This window comes from Tamandua tetradactyla, chromosome 25, assembly GCF_023851605.1.
Source record: "Tamandua tetradactyla isolate mTamTet1 chromosome 25, mTamTet1.pri, whole genome shotgun sequence".
NCBI lineage: Eukaryota > Metazoa > Chordata > Mammalia > Pilosa > Myrmecophagidae > Tamandua > Tamandua tetradactyla.
In genome coordinates, this window is record NC_135351.1 from 38,015,734 (window position 1) to 38,035,386 (window position 19,653).

The following is a 19,653-nucleotide window of genomic DNA, read 5'->3' on the forward strand; positions in this document are numbered from 1 at the left end:
ATTTCCTCCTGGTCTCCCAGTGAATACCCATATGGCATTTTATAAAAATGAATGACCAACATAAGAAATTGGCCATGAACAATGAAAGTGCAGTTAAGAAATGAAAAGTGCTAATGTGGCAACTGAAATTTGAATGGAAGGTAAAAGGATTAGTAGAACAAATAGCTAGGCAGGGGACCATTAATATTGTAACTTTTCCAAGAGCCTCTAGATATGCCTCTCTAGAGGTACTTGGTAGAGGTAACATAATGGTGAAAAGGATGAAAATGTCCCAGAGGAAATGTCCCAGAAGAAAATTTTCATATTAAAGAAATTCTCAGAAATAGTTCACAGCATTGAAAGTACAAAGGATAAAATATTGAAAGTTGATCCAAACTTACAAAGGAGCATGACAATTCACCAAGGCATAAAAAAGATACTTGGTAATTTTCATAAATCATGCAATGAGAAGAAAGCAGCAAGCGCTGTTCAAACTACTCCTGATAACTTGTTTAAAAAGTCCTAAAATACTTACCTTCTTAGTGTTTTCAATGCTGTAAGTTACAGCACGCTAAATAACTATTGGTTTTACTGTATTTTTTTTTTCATTTCCTTGTGCATTTGTAACAGGCAAGAAGAGAGTTCTTAATGTTTGACAAAAATTTGTAAAGGTCATAGAACAGCTGCAATTTTCCCATTGACTATTATGATTATTTTGCATGATTTCAACTTGTGTGTTCATTTTGTCAGTCCTTTGCTACTGTGTCAGGTAAGAACTGCCTGCGTATTAAAGTTCATGAAGTGCAGCCAAAGCAGTGCTCGGAGGGACGTGGAGCAATTGGAATCTAGAGCGCTGTTGGCGGGAATGTAAAGCGGTGCAGCGCTCGGAGGACGTGGAGCAATTGGAATCTAGAACAGTGTTGGCGGGAATGTAAAGCGGTGCAGCGCTCGGAGGACGTGGAGCAATTGGAATCTAGAGCAGTGTTGGCGGGAATGTAAAGCGGTGCAGCGCTCGGAGGACGTGGAGCAATTGGAATCTAGAGCAGTGTTGGCAGGAATGTAAAGCGGTGCAGCGCTCGGAGGACGTGGAGCAATTGGAATCTAGAGCGCTGTTGGCGGGAATGTAAAGCGGTGCAGAGCCTGTGGACAACAATGTGACAGCGCCTTCAAAAGTGAAACTCAAAATTGCCATATGGCCCAGCAATTTCACTTCTAGCTATATACCCAGAGAGAGGGAAAATGGGATCTCAACAGATTATTGTACCCCAATGTTCACAGCAGCATTACACACAATTGGCAAAAGACGGAAACAACCCAAGTGGCTGTATCAGCAATGAACAGATAAACAAAATGTGGTCCACCGTCACAATGGGATTCAGCCAGAAAAAGCGATGACGTCCTGGGACATGGCAGAATCTTGAAAACATTATGCTCAGTGAAATAAGTAAGACACATATAGACAAACATTGTATGACATCCCTTATACAAGCTAGCTAGAAAAAACCAGTTCATAGAGATAGAAAGTAGATTAGAGGTTACCAGGGGAGCAGAAGAGGGAGATATATATATAGTGGATATAGAGTGTTGGCAAACAAAATTAATTTTTTTTAAAGTATCATGCTGTGTGAAAGAAGTCAGACAGAAAAAGTTGCACGCTCTATAACCCTATTTATATGGAATTCTATCAGTAGAATAGAATTATTCTAATGGAACAGGCAAAACTATATTATTCAAAGGTAGATCATTCATTGACAGGAGGTGGGGTGAGGCAGGGGATTGACTATAAAGGGGCAGGAGGAAATCTTTCAGGGTGGCAGAAATGTTCTGTATCTTGATTGTTATGGTGACGGTTGGGTGTCCACACTTGTCAAAACTCATCTAACTGTACAATTAACATATCTGCATTTTATTGCAAATAAGATACATACCTTGGGGAACTGTCAAACGAGAGTTGGAAGGACATGTCCACATGACTTGGGATTCTTGGGACTATAGACGTTGATGGTGGGCAGGGGCAGTGGGCACTTATAATGATGCATATCTGTGTTCGTGTCTGTGTGTGTGTGTGTGTGTGTGCACGCGCATTGTGTGCTCATTGTCCTGCCTCTCGCCATTCTGCCTCCACTTTCATTTACTCTTTTAAGTGCTTTTTCTCCAATAGGCAGGAACTTAATCACCTATTACAACATGGAAACCCAGTCAACAGTAAGGAAGAAAAGCTACTCCCTCCTAGGTCCTTCTCACATTAAAGACGCCAGCAAATGTGAAGGCTGAAGGAAGACCCACTCTCTACCAGAGCATTGTTTGCAGACGAAAGCTTGACTAGAGAGTCAGTGTCTCTCTCTCCAGGGTCCCAAACACCAAGCCAGTACTCTCCGTCTCTCTCCCTCTCTCTCATGCGCGTGCACACACGCACACACATACATACCCACACACCCACACACCCACGGTGCTGAACTTCCTGGGGGAATTCAGGCCCAGTCTGAACTAGCTGCAGGTGGCTGGCAGTTCCTCCACAGCCAGCCGCAGACTCAGAGGATATGGGGCTACCACCAGCAACCAGAAGCCAAAGTGAGGGGCAAAGAGGGCCCCATAAACTGCCTCAGAAGGTGCTCTAGCAGCTTCCACTTGAATACGGCACTGTTTTCTTTAGAGGGAAGGATAAAAGGCTTCACTGCCTTTCATTGCTCATGTCTCCCAGTCCGAAAGTGCTTGCTCAGTACAGCAGTGGTAAGGGCAGGCTGGGTGGGCCCCACCCTGCAGATCCCCTTGGAAGGCAGGGGCTCCCACTGGGCAGCCGCCCCCGGGCTGGGCAGCCTCCCGGACTGGGCACCTGAGCTCTCGGCGCCCACAGGCAGAAGCAGTGGTCTGGATGGCTGTGTTCGGCCTCGCCGGCGTCCGTTCTGGGGAGCCTCTGTTGATTCTTCCACGTAGCACCATTTTTTCAGCCCAGAAGCCACCTTCCTCCCGTTCTTAATCCCCCTTCTCACAAATCTCTTCCTTGAAGTAGATGGGTGCGATACTCCAAGATTGACTTTGCATGGGCTGCCTCTTGTTGGATGTTACAAATCATTTAGCTTGGTAGAAGTCACGGAACTTCCTGTTTTCTTAAATTGCTACTTACATAGAGATTGTTACACTAGGATAAACTACATCTAATCCTTTGATCCACACAGGTTTAGTATTAAAATTGATAGTGCCAAATATAAAATATTCAATAAAATATTTAAAAATATTCACATATTATTATTTTCACATGCGAAGCCCTGCTCTCCACCCCGCCACCTTACACTCTCAACGCACACCCACGTCACACAGAGCAGCTGGTCCAAGATGCTTGGGCCCCACACCCATCTACGGCTTCCCACTGGGGACTTGAACTTGCCTTCTGAGGCTGCCAACTTGCCAATCTACTCAAATGATTTCTAATCATTTCCAACTCCATCCCATATGTCCTCGTAGGGACCAAACACAGAAGGGAAGATAAATGACATACAGATTTGGTCTAAAAACTCCAGGCTATGAAGTATAACTTAAAACATAAGTTCTTTTTTTTTTTTTTTTTTGTCACAGCAGAAATTATTTTGCTCCCAAAAATGCTGTCCAAGAGAAGTTAATCCAGATCTGAACTGACACAAAAGCCAAAAATATGTTTTTTAATCTACCTGTCATAAAAAACAAAAACTTGTACTATTTTGTGCATTTATATGGTGGCTACCTCTTAAGTCAAAAGTTGTTTATTTTGTTGGCCTATATACTAGATGAAAATCATGTGTTTTGAAAGTGTCTAGCTTCTAAATTCCTTGTTTTGTCTTTATAAAGTTTTAGTTTAAAAAAAAAACAAAGCATAAAATTAGCTCATTTTTAGAAGGCTTCTGATTATGAAACCCTCAATTTGAAATGATAACCTAAGAATTGTTCTCAACTTTGAATGAATCAGTACCATCTCTTATAAAGATAAATATCTGCAAATGCTACAGAGATCATTTTTATAGCTAAGTGAAATAAGATAAGAATAAATACATATCATAGCTCATAAGGCAGGAAAGATTTCCCCTTTCTGCATGTACATGAGATATATTACCAAAGATTTTTCTTGTCCTGGAAAATTGTAAGACCCAAACCTTAACAGAATTGCGGGTGGCAGCAACTGTGAACTTAACACAGTGGGGTTATTGTCAGCAAACCACATTTACCCCAAGAATGTCAAAAATTTTTCCTAAAAAATAAGATATATGTGTATCTTACCACTATGTTCAAAACAAGAGCCCTTTAATGTTATCCTGGCAGTGAGCTCTGTTTGATTTCCTGCTGGTGTGACTGACAGGAGTGTGGGGAGAGGGGCAGACGGAGAGTGGGGAGTGATATCACCAATCCCCATTTTGGATGCAGTGATAACTGGTGGGCCTCCTGGACCAGTTCAAAATTGGAAATAGGTACAACTAATTGTTGTAATGTGCTTTGAGATTTATGGTTTTTTGTACATATGTTATTTTTCACAGAAAACAAAAAAAAAGATGATTGTGATAATAAATGCACAGCTATATGATAAAAAAATCAATATGTGATTAAATGATGACTAAGGTCTCTTCCAATTAGAAATGTATTTGCCTTTACAAATTATTGGTCAATGAGAAATTATTAATCTACATAAAAAATCAACGTGTGACTAAAAAATTAATAAATAAAGATACATAAAGGCAAAACAAAAAAATAAATCAATTGGCCAAAGGTATTTGGATCTATTCCTGGACTTTCAGTTCTGTTCCATGATCTATTTACCTTTGTGCCAGTGCCACAGTTTTGATACCGTCTTTTTATAGTACAATTTGAAATCAGGAAAAAAAAATTGAAAATAAGGCTAATCACAGCCAATGAGCCTGGAACTAAAAGAAGTTACTATATATGCCAAATCCAACATTCAGGTGGTGAAGAGCTTGGCAAGATGAAAGTTCTTAATTAACCAGAAGCTGGTAGTGGGCCCATATATCTGCTTAAGCACATCAAGAATTCATTATTAAAATAGTTCCAACCATGCTAAATCTCCTACCTAGTAACTCTCAAATGATATTCTTGAAAATGCTACTTTTTGCTCACAATGATACAAGACCTTATCACAGCTAGCTGATAGGCAGGTTAGGGTCAAATTTAGCCTTTGCCAGAGATTTGCACAACTCTCATGGGGTTGCAGGCTGATCTAGTTGGTAGAAAAATACCCAAGCGATAAGGCTCTGACTTCCAGCATAAAGTAAGAATTAGGCCAGCCAGAATCTCTGTGCAGAATGGCTGAATGTCCCATCAAAGCCATGATGTCAAGGACAAGTCTGACCTGAGTCACATAACGAACAGACAACTCCTGGGAGTGGAACTGGGACAGGTCAGACTCACATCCCCAGTCAAATCCCATCTGAGGCCAGTTCTGTGCTGTTGTTACAGCAGCTCCTTAGGATGGAGAACAGGTAGGCTGCTCTGGGCACAGGTGTCCTCATAGCACTAGGCAAGATACAAGCATGGTACCAGGACTTGTCCACAGATGAAGAAAAGATTCTAGAAATGGCCAAGGCAGTCAACTAAGATCTTGGTCTTACTTTACATCATTTCCAGGTTTAATTTCATGGTAGAAATAGTAGATTCTACCTTCTCTCAGAGTGAAACATCAACCCACGCCTCAGACCTATTGCCACCTCGGTCTGGTATGAGGCAATAAGACAAAGATTAGAAAAGAAACTCCCACGTTTCTGGAGTATGTGCAGTCCCTCTGAGATTAGATAGGGAAACAGGGCAGGGGTGAGAAGGATAGAAATTCCTCTTAAACCCAAACTCCCCAGAAACTTTTTTCACTGCAATTGTAAAAGTATTGGTAATTTTTTATAAATGTATTCTATGTTCTCAAATACTACTCTTGGAAGTTTTGTCTCACCAGAAGCAGAAGTGTCAGGTATTGTGGAATAATGAGTCCCCCAGGGTATTTCCAACCAGACTGGCATCAAGAAGCAATATAACCGTCTAGAAAAAGAAATTGCCTTCTCATACATTACCTGTTTGGGCCCAAACGGCTTAAATAAGATAGAGAAGCTTTAGAGGACTGAGTTGAGACTGATCATCCCCCAAACAGACCCCTCAAATAAACATTTACCCAGGTGAATTTCCCACTCCCCAGAATCTTTTCCATAACCTGTAAGTGAGGAAATGATCTTCTAAGTGTCCCCAGGTTGACTGGACTTGGGAACACCGATGTCCTCAAACAAAGCCCATAAGACAACGAAGTATGAACTAGGATGCTAATTTGGAACTTTCCATTCTTGGCAGTCTGAGTAGTGCATTCTTCCCTTTTAGACCAGCTGCATGATCATGAAATTGTTGGTGAGCATGCAGTGACCACAAGGGTAATCAAGGTACAATGATAATGGGTGTGGGTGGACAGTTGTGTCCACCTCCACATTATAGTTATACTTGCTGGACAGATCAAATACACTGTCACTTGCAAAGCACACGCTTCTTGGACCCATGCTTTTGTGAGTCTCCTTTATCTTTATGCCCATTGCTGATTACTCTCTTCCTGGTTGACACTTCCTTTTCCTTCAACTCTTGTTACTATTCACCATTAAGTTTACCAATAGGCATTCAATAGGGCAAATGTCTATGGCCATAACCTGGTCTAGTGAGCTGATTTCTTAGTTTAACTCATAGAGTGGAGTCTTCTTTCAAATCATTAGGTGGCACTTCCCCAAGTGCCACTGATCTTATGAAAGGATGTGAGGTATTTGTGAAAACCCAAAAACGTGTGGCTTCTTGAGAGTTGGTAGCTTGGGGAGGGGCAATATTCTGCAATAAAACAGAAAGGTGTTACCAAGGCAATTGTGCATTTGTGGAGTTTTTTCCCTAAAGGGATATTTGGTAATAAGATCATGAAGTTGTGACAGTGGAGGAGGAAGAAGGAAGAAAAAGGATAAATCAATGTCAGCTGATGAAGGCAGGGCATAGGCACCTTAGTTCTTACTCCTCCTTAGTGAGTCCCTTCCAGGGAGGCTGTGATAGTCAAGGTGCAGCGCTCTGTCCTATGAGCTTTTCATGGAAAACAGAGCAACAGGTTACACATGGCTAAGGACCTTTGTGCTTTTCGCTTTGCTGGTCCATGCACTTGTCCTTTGTTGGCCTCGGAGGTCCATCCAGAGGGGAGGAAGGGTACAGGGAGATTAGAGATTAAGGAGATTGTTAAACTAGTAATCCAAAGAGAAAGAAGGCAATAGTCACCTTCTGGTGTTCCATAATAGAAGTCTGCAGCATTGCACTGGCCTTACCTAGTCTAATAACTTGAGAAAAAATTGTCTCCATGTCTCTTTTAGCTTATCTGTAAGCCCGCCTGATGGTCTGGATGACTTTTTCATAAGGTGGTTCAAGAACAGGAGGTGAGTAAGTGGAGCCAGTATGTGGGAGGGGGTGGGGGTCTATCTTTTTCTGATCCAAGAGATGTGGGAAGAAGAAAAGGAGGAAGGAGAAGGGCAAGGCAAGATTGCCAGGTGAGTCTCTTTTGCCCCTTCTAGACTTGGGACCTAGGGTGGGAGTATGCATAGAAGATAAATTGAGGGGATTCTTGGGGTGGGGCTCCCCAACATGCCCATTCAGCTCTAAGGAAGAAGAATGCAGTGCAGAAGGGCCAGCAGTGATTGGTGGCCTTGGTACTTGAGGGCGAGGAAGGACAAGGACATTAGAGGAAATATCCAGCTAGCAATCTGGAACCTCCCTTGGTCCTCCTGTCCCCACAAGATGCTTTGTTGAGAGCAGAGAAATTGTCACAAGGTCTGCTGTGACCAAGCAAGATCACCTTACAGTGGAGTCTACGGTGAATCACCAGCTGGAGGGGAAACAGCAGAAATCCAGAGTCTGGAGCTCTTCAGTATTGAAAAGAAGCAGAGTCAGCGAGCAGAGAACAAACAGCACATTCTTTTTAAGGATATCGCTGAGGCAGATTAAGCCATGAGTTCACCATGAGTTCAAAGAGCTGCCAACTTCAGTCCTGAAGACCAGCAGGATAGCCAGCGGCCAGGACAAGGAGCAACCCACAGGAGATGGTGGGGGCTGGCCAGTGGGACTTATGAGTCTTCAGGAGCAAAGGCCTGTCTATCTCCCATCAACAGGGACCCAGTAAGCCACCCTCTCCGCACATCATCCAGACGGAAGGCCAAGCCAACTGGGAGAATGAACCAGCTTATCCATTCATGGCTTCAAACATGGAACTATCTAAGTTACTGGAGCGCTAGGCTTTAAACCCTATTAGATATTTCCCACCTTCCCCACTAACCACTAAGTGCATGTTTGGGGGGAGGGCCAATTTAGTTAAACAAAAAGGAAAGAAATTCCTTTTTCTCTGTACATATGAGCTGAAATATGTGTTCCAGTTATACAACTTTTAAAAAATAGCTGCTTCATAACTAGTCATAATGACAAGGCAATTTAGAATAGTGCCCTAAGTTTGTTATTACCTTGATTCACTTTATCCAGAGGGCAGCAGTGAGCTTTGGCAGTGCTGTTAGCCCACAAAGACGTTGGCCTGAGCCTTGTCCAAGGGCTCTACCTGTCTTTGGAAGCCTGTTGTAGAGCTGCAGAGCTGATTCTCATTTCTTCCAGTGCTGGTTACAAGTGATCCTTCTGGGAGGTTCATGAGGCCAGTGCCAGTCCTTTCACTGTCATAGGATTCTGCCTCCTCCACATCCCACAGAGACCCCAAGGCACCTGGCCTGGAGTGCCACAGGGGAGCACTGTTGGTCATTGCTTCCCTTTGGGTCTACTCGTTATTTAAAGTGCCCATAGTATCTTCATGTTGGCAATTTTGTTCTTGAGATTTGAAATGTGCTAATTATTCTTTATTGCCCCCTGTGGCCCCCAGCCCCACCCATGGACTGTCCTTCTGCTTTTGTGTATTGGGCCTGGGGACCTGACCCCGAGCAGTGTGGTCAAGCTCTCTTGCTGGCTGGCTTCCACTTGTGTTCCACCAGGAAAGGCACTAGCCGGAGACTGGGAGGTAGAAGAAGAGAAAGGACAGAGCATTTCCTACCCCCCCCCCCCACCCCTGCTTCTGTACTGAGGCTCTGGCATTGTCCAGAGTCTCTGGCATCATCTGAGTCCCTCCTTGACCGCTGCTCCACAGAGTGGCCTGTCCTCAGGGGCCCCAGCGCTCAGTGGGTTTAATGACCGGATTTCCAGCTCTTTCCAGCTCAGAACATTTATCCCCTCTTGGTTCTCTTAAACCTGTCCACACTGCTGGAATTTCTCCATTAAAAAGCCTTTAATTAAACACCTGAGTTAGGAGTCTGCTTCCTGCTGGGGCTCTTCCTGATGCTCAAAGTGCTCTCCAATGTACTCTCCCCAGCTCTTCTTTCAGGCCTTGAGTTTTGCTGAGCTCGGCTCACAGACCACCTGCTTTCAGAGTCATCACAGGTGCTTGCTAAAAATGCAAACACTGGCGCTCCTCCCAGAGCCTTTTTATCAGGGCATGGCTGGGCCAGGAGGGTGGTGGTCAGGGTCTCTTCACTTTACTGCCCTTTACTACCTTCCTGAAGGGGCTCCCAGGCCACCGAAGCCAAAAGACTTTGCAGGAAGCTACCTCTGCAAAGCCAGCTAGCACCTGAGAGCAGGTGTTCCTGGGTCTGGCAGCAACTTTCCAGAAGCCTTGGGTCAACTCCACCCCCACCCCTTTATTCTTTAAGGTTGAGTCCAAGATTAATTATACCTGTTTTAAGGGATTTACATTTCCAAAAGAAAAGAGTATGCATAAAAAAAGATATGGATGATCCAAACCTATAAACATTTGGAGGTTTGCTTAACGTGAATCCCTTCACCTTCTTAGGAGACCAAGCACGTCTCAAAAGTGGAGCTAAAATGCCCAGTCCCATTTGCTTGGGCTTGAGATGTGACCACGAACCACCGCTGCCCTTCCCGTGCTCACTGGCATCCGGAAAGGATTTAGACTTGCAGCAAACAGAGCTGCTAGTTACGTGTGCTTCAGTTTACTAAGTTTACAGACGGGAAGCCACGCTGAAGGACTGTGCCCCCGTCTGACGCCCAGTATGTTTGTTTAAAGTGCTTATGGTGTGTCTTCCTGCTCCAGCAAGGACTGTGGGTGGTTCTTACAGCCGGAATGTGACAGTATCGGTGGTCAGGGTCAGGTCTTTTCCCCACGAGACTTGGCGCCATAAGAGGTTGAAATGTCACACTTTTTTTTTTGAACCTGTATTAGTTTCCTCTTGCTTATAACGCATTGCACAAATTTAGAAGCCTAAAACGACACTCATTTATTCCCTCCAAGTTTCTGCAGAAGTTAAGGCATCACTGAACAGGGCCCTCTGCTCAGGTCTCATAAAGCTAAAACCAACATGATGGCCTGGCTGCATTCCTTTCTGGAGCTCGGGCTCCTTTCTCAGGCTCACGTGGCTGTTGGCAGAATTCACGTGGTTGTAGGGTGGAGGCCCCCATGATCTTGCTGGCTGCCCACCATGACTGCTCTCTGCAACAGCGGTTGATGGCAGTCCCTTGCCCTGTGGCCCCCTCCAGGGGCCCTCTCTGGCTCGAATCACCCTTTTTCCAGCCCTGACTTCCAGAGGCAGATTTAAAGGGCTCATATAATTAGGTCAGGCCCACCCAGACCAGAACTAAAAGTCAACTGCTGAGTGACTTCATTAGGAGGGTGAGAGCCCCTCCTATGCTCGGGTTCTGCCACCCCCAAGGGCAGGGGACGTGTGTGTCAGGGTGCAGGACTCTTGGCCCTCTCATAAAATTCTGCCAACTCAAGGCCTGAAAGCGGCAAATCAAGGGCAAACACTTGCAGAGAGCCACACATGCACTGACTCATCTAACATTACAACACCCTGAGAAGCAGGTACTCCCGTCCTCACCTTTATTTTACAGGCAAGGAACGTGAAGCACAGAGAAGTCAGGTAACTCCCTGCAGATACCCTGCATGTAAATGGCAGCACTGGATCCTGAACTCAGGTGGCAGCTCTAAAGCCCACCAGCCCACTCCCCTCTCCTGAAACAGCGTGCCACTTCCACCTCTCTTTTACTGAGGCATACCTCATACACCTTTCCTTGACAGCAAGGTAGCCCCATTGCATCCTTTGGAGCAGAATTTCTGCACCTTGGCACTATCGATTCTTGAGGCCAGATCACTGATTGCTGTGCGGAGCTGTCCTGTGCATGGCAGGACTCTGAGACCACACCCCGTTGTGACAACCAATATGTGTCTAGACATTTCCAAGCGCTCCCTGGGGGGCGAAATTGCCCCAGGTTGAGAACCACTCCTTTAGTGGGAGACACCCAGGCACTCCCAGGCACACCCAGGCACACACGCACATGCACGCACACATCACTTGCTTGGCCCAGGGGAGGACAGGGAGGGAAGAGCTGCTTAGAAGGGGGAAGGGCTGAGGACCATGTCTGGCCGCTACAGCCATAACCCTCCAAGCCCCGCTTTTACAGAAACAAAAGACCAGTTGGAGTTAGCAAGGAGCCTCACGCTTCTTTCATCCTAATCTTTCTTCTGGCTGGATTGAATAAATTAAGTGTCTGAAAAGAGCAGGTCAAAATAAAATCCTTTATTTTACAGAAGATTTGGACTGCTTCAGTTTGCACTGTACTTCCCTTTCTTTTGTGAAATTTTAAGTTTAGTTAACCCTCCTACAGGAACTTCGGGACAAATAAATGAAAGAGTTTGGTCAAAGGCTGCGCTTCAGACTTTACGCAGCTGCCAACCTCAGAACGAAGGTGATTTTGTGCTAAAAACTCCTCAATTTAAAGCCTGGGAACAATCAAGTAAAACACCATTTCTTAAAGAAACCATTATTTCCTGCTAAACTCAAACATTTGTATCTTTCCTAAACTGACAAAACATAGACAGACAGATAGATATCTTTGGGAGCAAGACATTTGATGAAAGTGAAAACCCAGTTAATGCACTTTCACCCTTTGCCTGAACATCCTGTACTTGAAATGTTCTCTGGACCACATTCCTTTTGCTCCACGTCCATTTCCTCCTAAGCTGTGTGCAGGACTCTTCTGTTCATACGTCAGAAATGATAAGAATGTTTCCAAGATCTGCTATCTCTGTAGTGCTCTAGGAAAGACAAAGAGTCGTAAGACCCAGAATATGTACTCTCTAGGAGCAAAGGGCGATCACAAAGTGAGGAACTCATTTGCAAAATTTTCCAATCTAGCAGCTCTTCAACTCAAAAGAAGGTTGTGTTTCAAAAGTTTGCTCATCAATCTTTTGGTCTATTAATAAAATGAGTTCAAAAAAGGGTTCAATAAAGTATCTTGGTCCCTGATGTATCTCCACTAAGTAGGAGCATGAGCGATTTCTTTGATGCTCTGGAATTTGGCACCCTCTCCTCCTTTGAGAGTTGTCATGTCACACATCTTTTTCCTAAAATAAACCAGCTTCAGCTAAAATGAAAACCTATTGAGGAAAATGATCTCTTGCTTGATGACTTTTCCCAAGTTTCATAAAATCCTCTGCAACTTCATTTTGATTTTCTGTAAATTCCAGTGGGTGTGGGACCTAGGGAAAAACTGTCACACTACTCTACTTTTACTTTGGCCTGCTGAGATCTGTCCAGCCAGAAGACCAAAGAAAATGCCAGGCACTGATTGAGACATGAATTTCATTAGGGGACCTAACTACAGGAGACAAGTCTAGGTGCTCTGAAGGTGACTGATTCAGAGCTCCACATGACACCAATCCTCGCTGACCAGAGAGGGAAGCAGGGTTTTATAGTGGGCATAGGCTAAGAAGGCATAGAAACAAGAGAAACAAGTTAACAAAGTTAACTTTTTCATAATGTTTGCCTCCCTGGGCATACCTCCTCACTGAATTAACCTTGGGGTAAGATAAGGAGGATACAGAGCTGAGAGAGTAGGGCAAGAATGTGCACAATTGCTGACAAAGTTGGAAAAGCATTGGGGGATACTGAAAAATGCAGAACATTGTTATGTTACAATGTTACAATCACAGCCTTGGAGTTACTAGACCTGTGCCCTAGACTTCTAAAGCCACGTGAGACCGTTGTGGACCTGGTGTCCCCGCTTCCGCTAGGAGGCCTGCTAGACTCTGCTTTAATTCTGCAAAGCTTGATGCCGCTTCCTCCAGGACTTTCCACTACATGATTGCCAAGGTCAAAGGCTCCCTTCGACGTCTCCAAGACAAGAATCATAGGCACCTTTAACCTTGGGAAAATCCCTGCTGAGCTGACTGTGACATCAGAGTTGATATGAGGGGCAGCTGACCTGGCTTCTCTACTCTTAACTCAAGTTTCTGGAGGATGTTATGTGGGTTTCATGAATCTGTTTCCTGCTGGGTCTCTCACCCCTATCCTTGGGAAAGAGGCCAGCCTTGCTGGAGAATGTGGGCTTGCCATGGCTGGGTGTGGCAGTGAATTCCTTCTTACTTTCCTTGCTCTGTGTTAGTGAGAGAAATGGCATGGACCTTTATACTTGCTGTTCCCTACCCAAACCAGCCCATTTTCCCCCATTTCTTCAGTCCCTTACTGTATCTTTTACTGTTTATTGAGGCTTGCGTGGACGTCTCAGTTTTCCACACATTGCAGGATTCACTCTTGACCTTTAGAATGTCTTCCCGCTGGCTAACAATTCATTCAACTTGTCATGCAATAGTTGTCATTTTCTTACTGGTTTCAATTGATTAACTATAAATGTGTCACAGTGTGCCATATTTCTACTAAGATAACACCCCTAAAACACCTCTGCATTGTCCTAAAGAAAAACAGTGGCAAGGACGGGCTCTGCAGACTGTTGACGTGAGTACTCCCTGGAATGGTTTCATTTTATGGAAGTTAGTAAATTATTCAGCAGAAAGAGCCTCGGCGGTGTTCATTTGGAAGCAGTTACACCCATAATTCATCTCTTAGTCTATAATGTGGGGCGAGGAAAACAGGAACGGGCCAGGAGGCCAGGTACCCACCCAGGGCTATTGCTCACTTGCTCTCTCACCCATGTCTCAGGGTCTCAATGTCCCCACTTCTGAAATGAGAGGGTAGATTAGCGTCTGTAAATTTTGCATTTCTATACTTAATTCTGTGAAATGTCACCTACCTGCTACTCTCATAATTCTATTTCAAAAGTTTGACCTGGGTTGGGAGAATAGGAACCCTGGAAACTTACTTCCACCGTCTCTCTAACCCTTTCTTATCCCCACACTCCCACAGGAAGGAGCAGACTCACCACCTCATCTTCTTGGCTGGAACTGCTTTTCCCAGGGACTTAAAACCTTGCAGGTTCAACAACGGCCGTCTAGAGGGTGTCTTCTATATACCATGGGAAGAACTCTATGGTCTGAGTCCTCCAAACTCAGCCCTTGATAGGGAACCGGGGATGACTAGCAACTGATAATTACTCAAAAGAGAAATAGATTGCATTACCTTGTTTCACAACCATTCGGTTTTGGTAATATTTGAGAATGCTTGCCTTACAGGTATCTTCGGAGGTGGATTTAAGTATTTATATTTTGTTTGTTTTTGTTTTTGATTTTAAAATATGGAATGCTTCATAAATTTGCATGTCATCCTTGCACAGGATCCGTGCTAATCTCTGTATCGTTCCAATCTTAGTACGTGTGCCGCTGAAGCAAGCACAAGTATTTATATTGTTTAATCACCACATTTATAGACATGCAAAAAGAAAAAGATTTACTCATTTTAAGTTGCATCTTTCTGAATTCTAATGTTGAATTATTTTTCACTCATTAATTTTTATTTCTGCTCCTAGGTAATACTGATATCCTTTGTTCGTTGTTCCACTAGGATTGTTCTCATAAATTTTTATAGCCATTTATTTATTTTAAAAAATCACATTAGATTTTGTTTTTCACATTTGTTGAAAATGTATGCCACAGTTTGCCTTTTAATTTGGCTTATGTTTGTTTGTTCTAAAGAAGTTAAAAATATTATAAATTAGGGGTGCATGGGTGGTTCAATGGTAGAATGCTTGCTTGCCTTCCAAGCAGGAGACCTGGGTTCAATTCCTAGACCATGTACCCCCCTCAAAAAAAATTATGAAATGTATCTGTTTTCTCTTTTTCCTCTGTCTTAAAGTAAAAAATGTCCTTCTACATTCGAAATCCAATAAATCCTTATATTTTCTAAAAGTTTTGGTCATTTTTTTAAATAATTAAAGCTTAAGTTAAAGATCTAATATGTTCCCATTAACTCTTTAAGTAAGATAGCCTTCTGAATTTTAAATCAATTTTTACTGGTTCCCTACTATCTGTCAATTATTTTGTATATATTTCTATACATACATTCATGACATACATTTTCATTGACTCTACCACAAAATAATTCAACATGGATATTACCATTTCCTTCTTTCTAAAGATGCTATGACTAAAGTGCAGAAAGGTAAAAAATAAAGCTTGCTTATGGTCATAAAATGAAATAGAGAAAGGTTAAGGTAGATGCACACCAAATAGGGTACAATAGTTAATACAAACAAACACTGCAAAATGGAAAGCACTTATCAGTAACTCAGCTGTAACCAATTATTAGAGAATGTTTTCCATAGAAATGATTTAATAGTTATAGCTAAATAAAAATATGCATCCTCAAAAAACATACCCAAACTATGGAACATGATTTGGGTGCATACAGATAAGTACAATTTATCGACAAAAGCTATATCTATCTATAAGTGTACAATGAATGAACTGAGGTCCAGCCAACCCATTTACTTGTGCTATTCTCATGATTGGCATGGATAGCCAAATGACTAAGTGAATACTAAGCAATCAGTATCAATCTTGAGGATGATCAAAATGAACAAAGTGGCTATATATAACTTAATAAGTCAAGAAATCAAGTGAACAAGTAATTTGCCTGGCATTGACTCTGTGTTCAGAAATGTTCTAGATGTTGTGAAGGCTATTTAAAAAAAAAAGAGTCCATGCTGCCTGCTGTGTCAAGTCAGTCAACTTAGCCAAGCAGCTAAAAAGCTGACTTAGTCTGTGGTTACTCATGTTAAACCTCACTAGTTTCTCCAAGTTTCCTTTTCAGTCTCCAAATTCACCATGCCACCCAATATAATTTAAATTGGAGTGAAGGGAGTAACTGTATTACATTTTTCTTCCTTTCCTCCCCAGTCCCACCTCCAAACCATTTTATTAAAAAGCAAAAGCAACAACAAGAGCGCACCAAACCATTGCCCCCTCTTAACCATAACATCATGCAAAAGTCTGCAGTAGCACTGCCCAATAGAACTCTCTGGGATGGTAGAAATGCTCTATACCTGCTCTGCATAGTACAGAACCACAGCCCACATGTGGCCACTGGGCCCTTGAAATTAGCTAATGTGACTGAGAAATTTCATTTTTCTTTTAATTTAATTTTAATTAATTAAAATTTAGATAATAGTCACCTGTGGCCAATGGCTACTGGATAGTGGTCGTCTAAAGACTAATTCCTTACAATGAAGAACCAAAGATTTCTCAAATCCTAAACTTTAGATTAAAAATATCTTACTCCAAATTGGTAACTGTGAGTAAAATAACTGAGGTTTAGCATCTGTTTTACTTTGCCAGAATGAAATTATTGGTCACATGTGCTAGCACAGTGCTGGCAGGAGGTCAGGGAACACTTCCTGATGTGTTGGTGGGTTGCTGGTATTTCCGAACAGGAAAACATTTAGATTTTATGCTGCACATGTATGGTTTCTGTTAGAATTCCTAGTAATGTGTTACACAAGTGGAAACAGTATCATTCCATCATTGTTGGAGCCTAAAGCTAATCTGCCCAAGTTTTTCACCTCTCACTGTCCAAATTCCCTTGGAATCCTTAACAAAAAATGGTCACTGCCACCAGAAATAAGCTGAAGGCCAAGAGAATCCCGTTTCTCCTTGGAAATTCACCAATAACTTTAACCTTCTAGAAAACAAAGGTAATAAAAAAGGAAGGCAAGAAAATAGTAAGAGTGCATACGTCAAGTCAGCAGAAAAATACACTTTTCTGAATTGTACGAGTTACCAACAAAGAATTCCAATTCAAGAAAAATGGGTTGATTTGTACGCCAACCTCCAAAAGAAGTTATGTTGAAATCCTAACATCCAATACTTCAGAATGTGGCCTTATTTGCAAATAGGGACCATGAAGATGCAATTAGTTAAGATAAAGTCATATTGGATTAGAGAGGGTGAATTCAATGTCCTTATAAGAAGAGGAGAAGAGACAGAGACGCAGGGAGGAGAATGCTGTGTGATGACAGAGGCAGACATTGCAGTGGGGCCAAGGAACACCAAGAATTGCTGGCTACCAACAAAAGTGAGGTGAGGAAATATTCTTCGGACAAGTTTCAGAAGGAGCCCGGCTCTACCGACACCTTGATTTCTGCCTTCAAGACTCCAACACTGTGGAACAACACATTTCTGTTGTGTTAAGCCCCCCTTATAGAAGCCCTAAGAAGCTAATAGAATGGGTGAGAGCTGCCCTGCTTTACAGAGAGTTCAGTATTTTCTTGTACATTGTCTATCACTGCACATTTCTGCTCAGCTGCTGCCCAGAGCCTTTTAGGTTATCAGTGGCTCCCTACACAGGGGAAGCCCTTTCTTCTCTGGTTCCCAGGGTCCACCTTTGGCTTCAAACTATAGTGTGCTGTTCTTTTAAGGCCCTCCTTCACTCTTTTTCCAGGGTTTCCCTGGACCCTACGGTTCTCCCCTTATCCTTATCCCACTATTCTTTAGACGGGATGGTTTGCCTGAAGTGTATTTGAACAGCCCATGGTGAGAACATAGCTCTCTGTCTCCCATGTTTGGAATAAAGTAGCTGCTCTACAAATATTTTGTGAATGACTCATGACCCAGGAACATTCAAGTTGCAAAATGAACAATCCAGCTCCTCCCAACAAGGGAATTGATGTCACTATAACCCACCTCTCAGCAATGCTACAATACCAAGAAACTTCAAACATCTGTAGCACAGAAAATATTTGGAAGACAATAAGTCCATGTCTTTTTGTCCCTGATGATTCTTTCTCCATAATTGTCCTGTGGGTCAATGAGCGTCAGCCTAATGGGCAGAATTAGGTGGAAACAAGGCCATGATTACGCTTTGTTTGGAAATGGGTCTTAAAAGATTAGAGTCAGACAAACGTCTCAGCTAAACTCTTCTGTTTCGCAAAAGCCAAGCTTTGCTGAGAGCCAAGGTGAAAAATGGGTGTGGTCAGATGAGCTGTATGTTGGAGGATGGGCTGCAGGGCAGGGCGTGAGGATGGGCAGATCCTAGCCATAGGAAGGTGGCTTCTTTACAGACCCCAGGACGGTGTCTCTGAGCTGCAGACAGGAGCTGAATGAGAGCAGGAGGAAGGTTTCACTCCCGACCTCGCAGGGGCCATCATGGAGGGGGTCGCCACAGATACCGAGGCCCACACTGCCCAGGAGAACAGCCAGCTTCATGTGCATTTTCAGCAATCATGCACAGAGGGACAGGCCTGTGGCAGCCTCCTTGGGTCATACAAGCAGACCTAGGTGGTGGGAAAGTGGGAGGAGGGAGGGAAGTGGAGAGGGCCCAGGAGAGTGAACAGGCCCCAGGGCTGGGTGCAGACTCCACAGATCCAGGGAGACAGGGTGAGCGGGCCCTGATCATCAGCAGGGGACCCCAGCACCCCGGTGGGAAGGCCTGGGGCTGCTGGTCACCCTCTGTGGACAGCAGAGCCTGGGAGCCCCTCCTCAAAGGCCCAGAGAGGTTGCCACTGGCACTCCAGGGACCCCAGGCTCCCCACTTCTCACCCCTCCTCACTCTATCCGGCACACACACATTCTCTGGTTGAGGATAAGAGAATCGTTGGGGATAACTCTTGTGAGGAGAGACACTACCCACAAACTTTGAATGGATGGAATATTTACCCTAAAGAACCTTTCAGCCTAGACAGAATGGAAATTGTCAATGGAGAGACAGCCCCCGACCCCCAACACTCACACCCATCCTGCCACCCCTGGGGACAGAGGCCCCAGGCAAGAGGAGATGAGCAAAGGGAAATAAATTTACATATTTTTAATTTTTAAATTTGCACATCTGAATCCCAGTGCATGAATTTTGATTCTACTCCAGATACATCAATTATTTTCCCATCAAGGTAAACAGAAAAAAAAACGACTTCATCTTCCCCACATTAGCTGCTGCATCTTGTCTAGAAAACTCTCATTCAACATGCTTAGGCATCCTCCAACATGTGCTGGGTTCAGAGTAAAAATGAAATGCTCATGTAGGATATTGAGCACAAACTACCTTTCCTGCTAGGGCAAATGGAAATGTTCTTAGAAAGAGAACACCTGTTGTAGATATCATGTGCAAAAGCCATCGGATTCACCCTGCTCCAGACAAGACCCCAGAAGAGGCTTCTGCATTTGCTTAGGGGTCTCTGGCAGATGATGACTCTTGACTTGGTATTTACTGTGAGCCGCCTCCCCACCCTACCATCTCCAGCTCTTCCTCACACCTGTCTACTGATGTCTAAGTTAGCACTTCACTCCTTAAAGTTGGGCAGTGTATCTCCAGATGCAAAAATATATTCCTGAAATTCTAACTTACATTACGTTAGTTACGTAACTAACCAACAGGCTATAGTTTACACTGTGGCATTTTATCTGTCTGTCTGGTAGGCAGGGCTTTTATTATACCC

The 19,653-nt window shown here is 43.5% G+C and overlaps 1 non-coding gene across 1 annotated transcript; it reads right to left on the reverse strand.

The window, feature by feature from the left end:
- Positions 1 to 14,517: 14,517 nt before the first annotated feature.
- On the reverse strand, positions 14,518 to 14,621 carry LOC143669420 (U6 spliceosomal RNA). Its single transcript, XR_013168931.1, has one exon. It is a non-coding gene; the product is annotated as a U6 spliceosomal RNA (small nuclear RNA).
- Positions 14,622 to 19,653: the final 5,032 nt, after the last annotated feature.